This window comes from Pleurodeles waltl, chromosome 11 (genome assembly GCF_031143425.1).
Source record: "Pleurodeles waltl isolate 20211129_DDA chromosome 11, aPleWal1.hap1.20221129, whole genome shotgun sequence".
Classification (NCBI taxonomy): domain Eukaryota; kingdom Metazoa; phylum Chordata; class Amphibia; order Caudata; family Salamandridae; genus Pleurodeles; species Pleurodeles waltl.
Genome location: NC_090450.1, coordinates 938,063,843 through 938,073,316, shown reverse-complemented (window position 1 = coordinate 938,073,316; position 9,474 = coordinate 938,063,843). Strand labels below are relative to the sequence as shown.

The window sequence follows — 9,474 nt, the reverse complement described above, 5'->3', positions numbered from 1 at the left end:
CCAACATTTTATTTTTTAAAGGTGTAAATGAAATGCAGCAAATGCATCTGTGTAGCTCAATGAAACGGCTCACCTGCAGTAAGTGCTGTATCGAAAAATGTAGTTTACCATTTACATTTCTTTCAATGATTACCATGCCTCCTTGGTAAACATTTGAAGACATGCTTTAAGAATTCGTGCTTCTTCCATTTCCACACCACATCGCTAGCAGCATGGACCCCATCTTCACATGAAGAGCATCAAACCTGTAACTAGGATGCAGCGCTACCTGTGCAACTATTTAGCATAACATTTCCCAGAGTTCTCTGCTCGCCGGTATGGAATATTTGGGGCAGAGAGTGGACGGAACCTGATAAAACAATCCTAACAAAGTGTATTATTTTGCCTGTTAGAAGCCAGTGGAGGTGTAGTAATTCTTGGACAACTAAACGTTTCCTTGGTCTTTGTATCATGAGGTGGTACCCCGAGACGCACCTTTATTCGCCTTTTTATTGTTAGCTTTGCGCAGTGGCAGTATCGTAGCCAATGAGGTCTAACCGAGGCGCGATTATTGCTTATTGAAAACTTTACCCAATACCCCGCCATGACGATTTGAAATATAGTCGATATTGGCAATTTTTGACAGTCTCCAAGGAGACTGAATATTAATGTAAAAAAAATAAGATTTTTTTTAGTAGTTTATGTGAACGTGTTGGTGTCGGGTAGACCACACAGAGTTTATTTTCTTTTAGTTCACTGTTTTCGATTTAGTTTTAGTGTGTCGGAGTTTCTGCATCCGGCAGGAACTTTCAGGATGCTTTCGTCTTGATTAGTTTTCGTATTTCTGTTGGAAGCCGTTTGTTATCAACAGTATAATGCGGAGAAAGTTCGCTCAGACTGTATGCAGTGTTTGAAACAGAACGAGAGCTGACGAAGGTGTCGAGCGTGACTTTTAACGTTATATAAAGTGGCATATTTAGGAGCCCCTAGCGCCTCCTTGCTCCACATTTGCGTCCTTTTTTTAGACGCAAATGTACGCAAAAGTGGCCCAACGAGGCCAAAAACGCCGCGCCGTTTTTTAAATGCGACGTTACCATGGTGGCGTTAGGGTGGCGTTCAGGGGCTCAAGAAAAGTGGCAGCTCCACTTTTCATAAATCTGCCCCAAAGTGCATTTCTAAAGCGCTTCAGGGCACTCAATTACAGATGTTAACGAGCTCAAGGACAGAGGCGTACCATCTATTGGTACAGCAGGTGCCCAGGGGGCCGCTTTAACCCTAATTTTTCCCGTATTTTATCATTCAAACAGCAACAAAAGGGCCCATTTCCTTCCTTGCACTAGGGACCATTTTTTCACCTGAGAGGGATGAAAAGCTATAAGGTATATTTGAGAGCCCCTAGCGCCACTTTAGTGCTGCCATAGCGTAATTTTTTTTTTACTCTAAGGCAGCGTTAAAGTGGCATTTTCCCCGGACCGTATTTACAAAGTGGCTCAATGCATGCATTGCACCACTTTGTAAACCCTTGCGTCATATTATGTATGGAAGGATGCAAGGAGGGCGTTCCTGCACTAGGAGAGGCGTAAAAATGGCACAAAGGAATCTACGAGATTCCTTTGTGCCATTTTTACCTGCAATTTTTAACATTGTTAAAAAGAGGCTGACATTGGTTACAATGGGCCACTTAGTGCTTTGCAGGGTTAGCGTCATTATTGTTTATGCTAATCCTGCAAAGCACCGGACTAGCGTAAAAAATTATGAGGCTAGTCACCCTAACTACTGCCATGGTGCGCTGTATTTTAAATACAGCACTACCATGGTGGCGTGAGGTGGGGCGTTAAGGTGCGCAGGAAAAATGACACTGCACCTAGTGCAAGCACAACTTTTCATAAATCTACCCCTGAGCGTGTATGCCCTGTTTGAATACTACGACAATGAGGTCACACAAAGATTCCTTGCATGGTTGCCTCGTCCAACTCAGCTACCAGATCCGGCACATGTGTAGGCTGCACGAGCACAGGGCACAGAACGTACACAGCGGCATGTACCATGCACGCAATACAACTTAGGGCCAGATTTATGAAAAGTGGAGCTGCACCCAGTGCAGTGTCACTTTTCTTGCACCTGTAGAAAAGCACCCTCTTTTTGGCATGGTTACCCCCATTTTTTGCCTAATGTCAGTGTGTTTTTAACTGTGTTCACTGGGATCCTGCTAACTAAGACCCCCAGTGACTGTGCTCTCTTTCTCTAAATTCAGTTGTTCATGGTCTTTTTCACTCCATAATTGGTATACTGGTGCCCCCATGTAAGTTCCTAGTATATAGTACCCACGTACCCAGGGCACTGCGGCACCAGGAGTCCCACATGGGCTGCAGCATGTATTATGCCACTCATGGGAGCCCATGCAAAATCTCTCTGCAGGCCTGCCATTGCAGCCTGCGTGGAAGTGTGCGTGCACTCTTTTTACTACAGGTCACTGAAGCAGGTTACTGTAAGTCACCCCTATGGCAGGCCCTCCTAGCCCAGAGGGCAGGGTGCATGTACCTGTGTGTGAGGGTGCCCCTGAATGAGCTGAGGTGCCCCCACAAACTCCAGCTCCATTTTCCTGGACTTTGTGAGTGCGAGTAAGCCATTTTACCTGTGTACTGGACATAGGCCACTACCTATGTCCGGCTACATAATGGTAACTCCAAACCCAGGCATGCTTGTATCAAACATTTTGAAATCATACCCCAATACTGTTCCCAGTATTGGTTGTATGATCCCATGCACTGTGAGGGCTCCTTCGTGGACCCCCCAGTTTTGCTCCTACCAGTTTGCAAGGTCTTCCTGGGCAGCCTCGCTGCTGCCACCCTCCAGACAGGTTTCTGCCCTCCTGCTGCTTGAGCAGCTCAAGCCCAGGAAGGCAGAACACAGGATTTCCTTTGGGAGTGGGATTGGGAGTTAACCCCTCTCCCTTTGGAAATAGGTGTTACAGGGCTTGGGAGGGGTAGCCTCCCCAAGCCACAGGTATGCTTTGAAAGGCACATTTGGTGCCCTTCTTGCAGAAACTGGTTGGCACCAGTCCAGGGATACCGGTCCCTGCTCTGGTGCGAAACTGGACAATGTAAAGGAGAGTGACCACTCCCCTCTTTATCACCACCCCAGAGCTCCTACAGGGGATCACTTGGTTCTGCCATCTTGAATCCAGGATGGGCAGAGGCCCCTGGGAGCATCTGAGTGGCCAGGTCAGGCAGGTGACGTCACAGCCCCCTCCTGATAGGTGGTCACCCTGCTAGGTGACCAATCCCCCTTTTAGGGCTATATAGGGTCTCCCTCTTGGGCGGGTCCTCAGATTCGACGTGCAAGATTCCAACAGGACTCCTCTGCAATGTTTACTTTTACTTCTGGCCACTGGAACCGCAACTGGACTCCACAGGAACCGACAATCTGCAGCTCCAGTGACGACTTTGCCTCTGCAACATTGTTTCTCTGGCTCCTCCCAGCTCCTGCAACATTTCCCTGGCTGTGCACCCTCTGAGGGTGGTAAGTCATCAGTCTGCACAAAAGAAGTAAGAAGGAATCTCGCTTGGAGTGAAGGAGTCACTCCCCAGTATCTGCAGCCACCAACGGCTCGACAACCAGCCACGTGGATCCTCTCTCCTGCAACTCTGTGTGCATCCTGCAACCCAGGTGGTGGTCTGAAGTTGTCCCCTTGGTCCTCTCTAACAGATGCCTATCTTTGGAGTGGGTGAGTCTTTGCCCCTCCTTGCATGACAGTACTCCTGTTCACCACGACTCTAGCAGCTACCAAGGCTTGTTGGCTCTTCATCCAAGGAATCTTCAGGCTCCATGTAGTCCTGTCCTCCAGCTCTCGTCTCTGACATGGACAGTCTCCTTCCTGCTACTCCAGTGATTTGGAACTCTCTCTGCCAGGTGTGCTGAGTGGGCCTCACCGCGACTCCTGTTCTTGCTGCCAGCGGGTCGCCTGTGGGGCCTCCATCTTCGTCTCAAGACTCTTCTAGTTCGTGGGGGTCACCTGGGTCTCCCCTCCATGGGTTGAGTCCCCTCTGACTCTCCTGGTCCCCAGCATTTCTCCAAACTTTTTTTTTAGGTACTCTTGCCATTGCCAAGTCTTGTTAGTGGTTTTCCCTAACCACTTATGTGCTGCATCTCTCCTCGCGATGTGGAACACCGACTGCATCACTCCTGGAACTGCTCTTCTGCTCTTGTGCTGCACAGCCGGCTCCTGTCCTTCCTCGTCAACCTGGTTCAGCATCACCAGAAGGGTGGGTAGTGGCTCCTGACCCAACCGGACACTCCAACTGGAACTGGACTGCTCCCCTTCTTTTGCAGGTCCTCTTCTGGCAGACTCCATCTTCAGTTTCTTCCAGTCTTGCTTGGGTCTTGCATTGTCCTTCTGCAAAGTTTCTCTGTGGGTTTGGGTGAAAAACAGGTAATTACCTCTCTTCTCCTGGTCGCTGAAGGTCACTCTTGTATTTACCTATTGGGGTCCCAAGTGCGTTCAGCTCCCCTCTACAGATCTTACTCACCTGGGTGGGGGTCCAACCTTCACATTCCACTTTTTTAGTACATGGCTTGTTCTCCCCCTAGGGTTCCTGTTGCATACTGTTCTTTCACTGTTTTCTATTGCATTTCAATGCCTTTTCCTATGTACCAGTGTGTATATATAATTGTGTTTACTCACCTTCTAACAGAGCATAACCTATATAGGTGGTCATTCTGACCCTGGCGGTCTTTGACCGCCAGGGCGGAGGACCGCGGGAGCACCGCCGACAGGCCGGCGGTGCTCCAATGGGGATTCCGACCGCGGCGGTAAAGCCGCGGTCGGACCGGCACCACTGGCGGGGTCCCGCCAGTGTACCGCCGCCCCATTGAATCCTCCGCGGCGGCGCAGCTTGCTGCACCGCCGCGGGGATTCCGACCCCCCCTACCGCCATCCAGATCCCGGCGGTCGGACCGCCGAGATCCGGATGGCGGTAGGGGGGGGTCGCGGGGCCCCTGGGGGCCCCTGCAGTGCCCATGCCACTGGCATGGGCATTGCAGGGGCCCCCGTAAGAGGGCCCCTACATGTATTTCACTGTCTGCTGTGCAGACAGTGAAATACGCGACGGGTGCAACTGCACCCGTCGCACAGCTTCCACTCCGCCGGCTCGATTCCGAGCCGGCTTCATCGTGGAAGCCTCTTTCCCGCTGGGCTGGCTGGCGGTCTGAAGGCGACCGCCCGCCAGCCCAGCGGGAAAGTCAGAATTACCGCCGCGGTCTTTCGACCGCGGAACGGTAACCTGACGGCGGGACTTTGGCGGGCGGCCTCCGCCGCCCGCCAAGGTCAGAATGAGGGCCATAGTAATTTAGTATTGATGTTACCAAATAAAGTACCTTTATTTTTGTAACACTGTGTGGTTCTTTCATGTGTGTAAGTGTTGTGTGACTACAGTGGTATTGCATAAGCTTTGCATGTCTCCTAGATAAGCCTGGCCTGCTCATCCACAGATACCTATAGAGAGCCTGGCTTCCTGGACACTGCCTACACTACACTAATAGGGATACCTCGACCTGGTATAGGGTGAGAACACCTTAGGCATATACCACACACCAGGCCAGCTTCCTACATTGGTGGTCTAGCGTCGGGATAAGCACTTGCAATTGCCTTACCACTCTGCCACTGGGTACTTTCCACAGGAAAGGCTAGTACTGTTAGGTACACAATACATCTAGTATTAGGGATCTAGTCTCCTGAGTTTGGGTAAGCTAGGGGTTGGTATAGCCCTTGCTCCAAACTTTGCTGGGAGCCTAGTGCTAGAGTAGTTAGGGACTCTACACCACTCTAGCTAGCTGACATGTCTTCAGCAGAGCATACCTCTCAGCCCATGGATTCTCCCTATGAGAACCGGACCTTCCAAGAACTTAGGGAGATATGTGCTGAGAGAAAGCTGAAGACAGGGAGAAAATCCAATAAATTCTACTTCTGGGCCGGCTCCTCCAGGATGGCCAGGAACATGCTGGTAGCCAGGAGGTGAGGAGGAAGAAGAAGAGTCTGACCGTCCAGTGCTAGAAAAAGATGATTTAGCCACTGAGGTGGGTCAGGAAGTACCCAAGGAGGATCAGGAAGCGTCTAGACACACCCACAGTCCTGTCAGGAGCACTGTTAGCAGTTTAAAGGGGGGTCACACCAGTAGGTCCACCTTTGTCCATAGAGGGCTGGTTGAGAGGGTGTCCAAGAATAGGAATAGATCCTCCTCTGCCCACTCTCACATCTCCTTGATATCTGAGGGAACCCACTGCTCAACTTCAGGGGAAGAATCCCTAGGCAGGGAACTCAGGCAACTGAGAATAGAGGAAGCCAAGCTGAGGCTGCAGTAGCAACAGCTAGCCTTAGATAGGGAGGCCTTGGCATTGGAGAGAGAAATGCAGGGGTTGGGGTTAGGACCCCTACATGGCAGACGTACTAGTTTCAGGGACAACAGGGTCAAGGAGGACTCTTTCGACTCTAGGAACCTGAACAAAGTAGTCCCACCTTACAAGATGGGTGATGACATGTACAAGTGGTTCACTGGTCTGGGGAGGGCCTGTAAGGTACAGCGGGTCCCTCAGAGGCAGTGGGCAGCTATTTTGTGGCTCTCCTTCTCTGACAAGGGTATGGACAGACTCCTCACAGTCAGAGAAGAAGATGCAGACAACCACACAGTTTTAAAATCTGCACTTTTAGGTGCCTTTGGTCTGACTACTGAACAATATGGAATCAAGATGAGAGAGACCAGGGAAGAGTCCTCACATAATTGGGTTGATTTTGTGGCCTGTTCCTTGAAGGCCCTGGAAGGCTAATTGCATTGGAGCAAAGTCAATGATTATCAGGGCTTATACAGCCTAATCTTAAGAGAGCACATTTTGAATAATTGCGTGTCTGATCAGCTGCATCAGTACCTGGTGGACTATGATCTGACCTCTCCCCAAGAACTGGGTAAGAAGGCAGACAAGTGGGTCAGCACCAGGGTGAGTAGGAAGGCTCACACAGTGGGTGACCACAAAATGAAGGAAGCAGGTAGGTCTCAGTATAAGCGTGGGGACAAAGATAAAAAAAAAGTCTTTATCAGCCCACAAAACCCATCTGGTGATGGGAACAAATCCTCCTCTTCCTCTTCCTACTACAAAAAGCCTTGGTGTTATGTTTGCAAAAACAAAGGCCGTAGGGTAGGGGAGAGCTCCTGCCCTATGAAAGGCACCACTAAGTCTTCCACCACTACTACCCCCACTTGTACTTCTAGTTCCCCTCACAATAGCAGTAGCGGTGGGACTACTAACAGTAGTCAATCTAAGAGTGTATCTGGGCTCACCTTAGAGTCTGTAGTGGGGTCTGGGCTAGTTAGAGAGACCACTGAGGCTGTCTTGGTCCCTGCTGGGGGCATTGACTTCGCCACCCTTGTTGCCTGTCCCCTTAATATGGGTATGTACAATCAGCATCCCCTCATAAATGGTGGTGAGGCTGAGGCCTACAGGGACACAGGTGCCAGGCTCACTATGGTGACTGAAAAACTGGTGTCTCCTGAGCAACACCTACTTGGTCACACGTAATAAGTGACTGACATTCAGAACAAGACCTTGTTCCACCTCATGGCAGTTATTGATTTCAGCTGGGTGGGTGGGTGGGTGGGGCGAGGGGGGTGTAACAGGTCCTAAAAAGGTTGTGGTTTCCTCAGACCTAAGTGTAAAATGTCTACTAGGGGACGACTTGGAGACCTCAGCTTTGGCAGAGGTGGAATTGGAGGTGCACGCAGCAATGCTGAGCATCCAGGGCATATCTATGCCCTTACCAGAGCACAGGCTAAGAAGCAAAAAGAGCAAGGAACCTTGGAGCCTGGAACAATGGCCTAAGAGCTTCCTAAATCCAAGGGCAGGAACTGTAAGAAGTTATGCCCTACTCCAGCCGCCAGTGAGGATTCAACTCTTGAGGGTTCAGAATCCACTCCCTGGGTGGAACCTACACCAGAGGAGCTTCAAGCTGACACAGCTGAACTCTTGGGTGCAGGGGGGCCACCAGGGATGAGCTCAGTAGGGAACACCAAGTTTATCCAACACTGGAGAGCTTGAGGCAGCAAGCTGCAGCACAACAGGCAGGGGATGTCAGTGGCACCCATAAGGTGTACTGGGAATACAGACTCCTTTATTCAGAGTCCAGGGATCTCAAAGTTGGTGCCACCAGAAGATTGGTGATCCCTCTGAAATGTAGGGAATTTCTGTTGACCCTTGCACATGACATTCCCCTGGCAGATCACTTGGGGCAAAGTAAGACTTAGGACAGGCTTTTCCCGCACTTTCACTGGCCCCACATGTCAGAAGACACAAATGTGTTTTCTCGCTCCTCTGTCACTTGTCAAGACAGGTGGCAACCCAAAGGCCCCCCTCACTTCCACTTCCAGTGGTTTTGGTTCCCTTTGAGAGGGTTGGGGTAGATATTGTTGACCTCTTAAACCCTCCATCAGTCTCTGGGAACTGATGTATACTGGTGGAAGTGGACAATGGCACCAGGTAACCGGAGTCCATTCCTCTTAGGACCACTACAGCTCCTGCAGAGGCCAAAGCCCTCCTCATTATCTTTTCAAGGGCGGGCTTCCCAAAAGAAGTGGTATCAGACAGAGGTGCAAACTTCATGTCTGTATACCTGAAAGCCACGTGGAAGGAACGTGGTGTGACTTACAAGTTCACCACCCCTTACCATCCCCAGATAAATGGCTTAGTAGAGAGATTTAATAAAACTCTCAAGGGTTTGATAATGGGGCTCTCTGAAAAACTCAGCAGGAGATGGAATGTCCTATTACCATGCCTTCTCTTTCCCAACAGGGAGGACCCTCAGAAGGGTGTGGACTACGGCCCATTTCAAGTTCTGTTTGGGCACCCTGTTAGAGATCCCCTTGCTTTTGTTAGGTAACGCTGGGGACAACCTCTCAGGCCCCCAAACAAGACATAGTGGACTATGTGCTTGGCCTCAGATCAAGGATGGCTGAGTACATGAAGAGGGCTACTAAAAACCTTCAGGCCAGCCAGGAACTCGGGAAGCAATGGCATGACCAGAAGGCTGTCCTAACTGTCTACCAGCCAGGACAGGAAGTGTGTGTCCTGGAGCTTGTGGCTCTCAGGGCACTCCAGGCAAAGTGGAGTGGTGCCCACACCATTGTGGAGAGAAAAGGGGGGGTCAGCTACCTGGTAGACATTGGCACTCCCGGAAGCCCCCATAACCCCTATTATGATAGGTCAGACATGGCTCTGCTCATGGCTACTGATGAGCGACAGGAAGAGGAAAGAGACCCTCTCCCTGACCTCTTCTCCCACAATACAACTGATGGCTCAATTGATGGGGTAGTCCTTTCTGTCTGCCTCTCTGAGTCCCAAAAGGAGGACTGTAGAAACATCCTAGGGCAGTTCTCAGAACTCTTCTCCCTGACACCTGGTCAGACCACACGGTGTAAACACACCATTGACAAAAGAGACAGTTTGCCTGTG

The 9,474-nt window shown here is 50.4% G+C and overlaps 1 non-coding gene across 1 annotated transcript; it reads left to right on the top strand.

Moving 5' to 3' along the window:
* The first annotated feature begins 496 nt into the window (after nt 1-496).
* Nucleotides 497-637, top strand: LOC138266683 (U4 spliceosomal RNA). The gene has a single exon (XR_011199616.1). It is a non-coding gene; the product is annotated as a U4 spliceosomal RNA (small nuclear RNA).
* Nucleotides 638-9,474: the final 8,837 nt, after the last annotated feature.